The sequence below is a fragment of the Varanus komodoensis genome, unplaced genomic scaffold (genome assembly GCF_004798865.1).
Source record: "Varanus komodoensis strain SLA01 unplaced genomic scaffold, ASM479886v1 scaffold492, whole genome shotgun sequence".
NCBI lineage: Eukaryota > Metazoa > Chordata > Lepidosauria > Squamata > Varanidae > Varanus > Varanus komodoensis.
The window spans coordinates 16814-21497 of NW_025336075.1; positions in this window are offsets into that span (position 1 = coordinate 16814).

A 4684-nucleotide genomic window follows, 5' to 3' on the forward strand; every position below is an offset into this window, starting at 1 on the left:
TGAAAAGGATTATTAGTAAAATCTAGACTGGCTCACCACATAGTCGGTGAAGCTTGAAAAATGGTGAATCCTGATAAGTTTACCCAAAGCAAATGATAATTAAATAGAAACCTTCCTTTTTAGCTCCATGATAATGACAGCCAGTTTCCTTCTAATAATTAAGGCAGAAGCTGGACAATCTCTCTCACCCAAGTGAACATTGGTTATTTATTGACAAGAACATCTTAATTGATACACTTGCAAAACTTGGATTGAGTCTTACAGCAGCAAAAAAAACAAATAAGCAGTTGGTGGTGGTGGTGGTGAAGGAGGAGAAAAATGGAAGGACTAGATGTGATTTAGCAAAGAAAGAGGGAGATGAATTCCTCATACCTCACTCTTCCGGTAAACATAACACGAACCTCAGGAAAACCTACTTAAGGAAACCTATGATGTGGGAAAAGAAATCTATGATGGGGAAAAAGGGAGCAGGGGGCAGGAAAAGGATAGGGAGAAAAAGAAAGTGAAAGAGGATTACACAATGTCATCAAAAATGTCAACAGAAGGCCTTTCTTGGAAGGTTATCAGATTAGAAAATATGTAGATCTGAGACAGGGTGCCACCAACGATGAGGTCTCCTGAGCAGTAATGCTTGTGAAGAATAGGAAGAGGCTCACTGATGCTGCATGCCGTATTAGGACTCTTGCTCACTGCTACATGCAGAAACATGGGAATGAATGCCACAAGAATCCTGCTGATGAATAGAGCAACACCTTCTCTAAAGCAGCTCCCCTGTTCCCACATTTTCCGCCACTCAATCATATTCTGATGAGCACAACCTGACTTAAGTGGCCAGATGGTTGGTACAGATCACAGAGAGTGAAGACTGTCAGGGGTCAGAGTGACCAACTCCTGGCAATTTCAAGCTGCATTTTAAATAATCGCTAGGATATAATCTTCATCTGCTGTTGTGTTTGGAACTGTGACTCCCAGGAGAGCTGGACATAAGGGAGAAGTGATCAAAGTTCACTTGATGGTAATGGTTGAGATAATCATCTACCATTGAGATAATAGCACAATATGTCCATGTTCAGTGGGTCAGCAATAGACACAGCTGCATCTCTTGACAGACAGTGTAAAAGGAGATAAGAAAAATGATACTTAAGAAGGATATCTGCTACTATAAAAGAACAGAATTGCCATTTCTGCCTCCTGAAGAATCCCTCTGAATTAGTGGGCAGCTTGCAAATTCAATGCAAAGAGCTTGCATTGATAACCACAATGGGGTGGTCACTGACCTCGAGCCAGACATCCTGGAATGTGAAGTCAAATAGGCCTTAGGAAGTCTGAGCAACAACAAAGCTAGCGGAGGTGACTATTCCAGCTGAGCTATTCAAAATCTTAAAAGACGATGCAGTAAAAGTGCTACACTCAATATGCCAGCAAATTTGGAAAATTCAGCAGTGGCCACAGGATTGGAAAAGGTCAGTTTACATTCTTATCCCAAAGAAGGCCATTGCCAAAGAATGTTCAAACCACCACACCATTGAACTCATTTCACATGCTAGCAAAGTGATGCTCAAAATCCTACAAGCTAGGCTCCAGCAGCATGTGGACCGAGAACAACCAGAAGTACAGGCAGGATTTCGAGGAAGGAGAGGAACTAGAGATCAAATTGCCAACATATGCTGGATCATGGAGAAAGCTAGGGAGATCCAGAAAAACATCTACTTCTGCTTCATTGACTATGCTAAGGCCTTTGATTGTGTGGATCACCACCAATTGTGGCAAGTTCTTAAAGAGATGGGAGTACCGGACCATCTTATTGTCTCTTGAGAAACCTATATGCGGGTCAAGAAGCAACAGTGAGAACTGGACACGGAACCACTGATTGGTTCAAAATTGAGAAAGGAGTTCGGCAAGGCTGTATATTGTCGCCCTGCCTATTTAACTTATATGCAGTGCACATCATGAAAAAGGCAGGTCTAGATGAATCACCAGCTGGAATGAAGATTGCTGGGAGAAATATAAACAACCTCAGATATGCAGATAATACCACTCCAATGGCAGAAAGTGAAGAGGAACTAAAGAGCCTCTTGATGCGGGTGAAGGAGAAGAGTGCAAAAGTTGGCTTGAAACTCAACATTAAGAAAACTGAGATCATGGCATCCGGTCCTCTCACTTCCTGGCAAATAGATGGGGAAGAAATGGAGGTAGTGACAGATTTTATTTTCGTGGACTCCAAGATCACCGCAGATGGGGATGGTGGCCAAGAAATTAAAAGATGCTTTCTCCTTGGGAGGAAAGCTATGGTAAATCTAGACAGCATACTAAAAAGCAGAGACATCACCCTGCCAACAAAAGTGCATATAGTCAAGGCTTTATTTTCCAAGGTGCAATGTATGGCTGTGAATTTTGGACCATAAGGAAGGCTGAGCTCTGAAGAATTGAGGCGTATAGTCAAGGCTATGGTTTTCCCAGTTGCAATGTATGATGGTGAAAGCTGGACTATAAGGAAGGCTGAGCGCAAAAGGATTGAGGCCTTTGAATTGTGGTGCTGGAGAAGGACTAACTCCTGAAGACTCCTGAGAGTCCCTTGGACAGCAAGGCCATCAAACCGGTCAGTCCTAGGAAAGATCAACCCTGACTGCTCTTTAGAAGGCCACATCCTGAAGATGAAACTCAAATACTTTGGCCACCTAATGAGAAGGAAGGACTCCCTGGAGAAAAACCTAATGCTGGGAACAATAGATGGCAAAAGAAGAAGGGGAAGGCAGAGAATGAGGTGGCTAGATGGAGTCACTGTAGCATTTGGTGTGAGCTTGAGTGGACTCTGGGGGATAGTGGAGGACAGGAAGGCCTGGAGGAATGTTGTACATGAGGTTGCGAAGAGTCAGACATGACTTTGCGACTAGCAGCAGCAACAACAACAATAATGCAAATTAAAAAATACATAAAATATATTTCAATCTTTGGAGTGAGTCTACAAACTGCAGCTTTCAATTTGGTGTATCTTTTTCTTCTTTAGGTCTTTACATGCCACCTTTTCCTTTCATCCAGTCTGTTGGGTAGGCTTCCTGTCCTCCAAATTATCATACCATAACAGACCTTTTGGAGGGAGGGAGTGGGTGGGGTGCTGCCCAGCAAAGTTCCTCACCTTGTAAGAGTGCTCATAATCAAAAATGATGGACAATTCCTGCTTACATAGGAAGATTATCTGAAACATTGTATGGAGGAGATAGTTTCTTGTCTGGCTGGGAATGTTTCCTGCTGGATGTAGAAAGTAATTCAAGCAAGGAGACGGTTTCCCTTTCCTCTCGGTATTACATTCACTTGAATGGCTGTTGGCACTAAAAATATGTTCACAGTTCTTCTTCTTGATATATGAATGAGAAGAAGGGATCCCTTTTCGCAAATCTGTATTAATGTTTCTGTACCTGCTTGGAATCTCTTTGCACAAACACTTGCAGAGAGCGCGATGGGAAACACCTAGGATAATTGCATCTGGTTCAATATCGTTTATCACTTTTTGCAGCTCACCACACAACTACCCAATCTGTTGTAGGGTGGAATCAGGGAGTGGTCCTTGAGGGATGCAAATTCTCTCCGCCTTGATTCCTGGTACTCAGATAAGCAACAGCTAACAACAGTTCTTGTAAGAATAGAAAATACTCCTGCCTGTGTAGTGATAGGTGTGTGTCCTTCAGCTTTCCTTGCAAAGCAACAGGAAAAGCTGCTACCAGTGCATTGCAAAACTTTTTTGTCCTCACAATTCCCAGGCTCTCATGCCCATCAGAGACTATTCTTCACACTGTAAAATAAGTGGAAAGCGTATCCACAACTTTTGAACCTGACAACATGAATAGAAAACCTCATAGTCATTTTCACATTAGCCTTGGCTATATTGATTTTCCAAGCAACAAAGAATAAAAAAGCCAGCAGATACCGTAGTCCAAAAATGCAATAAGATTAAGCTTAAATTAATGACAATGGGATACATTTGGAATGAATTATATGTAGGAGTACCTTCCACTGGGGTGAACGTGTGTGATTTGCAAGTAAAAGAAGACATGATTGCAACCTTAAATGCAGCTCTGGGTAACTTAATCCTGGCAAGAAACATAAAATGTTAGATCCCTGCATTGTCCCTTCTTCTTAGCTGCTCCTTGTTGTTGAGCTCAGGCCTCAACACAATGATATAGCATTTGGGGGAGAAGATACAAACCAGTAAGCCTGCACTAGAGGAGATGATTGAGAAGATCTCCACAGCCACCATGTGTTTCCCTTTTGTGCTCAGGTAGGCTGGAATGAAGGACACCCACACACTGCAGAAGACCAACATACTGAAGGTGATGAATTTGGCTTCATTAAAAGTGTCAGGCAACTTCCTGGCTTGGAAAGCCACCATGAAGCTGACAATGGACAGGAAGCCCATAAAGCCCAGCACACAGTAGAACATAGTGACTGACCCTTCATTACATTCCCAAACTATTTCTTGGGCCATAGAGTACGTGTCAAAGTGAGGGAAGGGAGGAGAAGTAAACAGCCACACTGCACAGATTGTCAGCTCTATCAGAAAGGATGAAATGACAATGGAGGATGCCAGCCTTTTCCCCACCCATTTCCTCATGCTGGACCCTGGCTTAGTGGCCGTGAATGCCAGCACCACTACAATTGTTTTTGCCAGCACACAGGAAACGGCTAC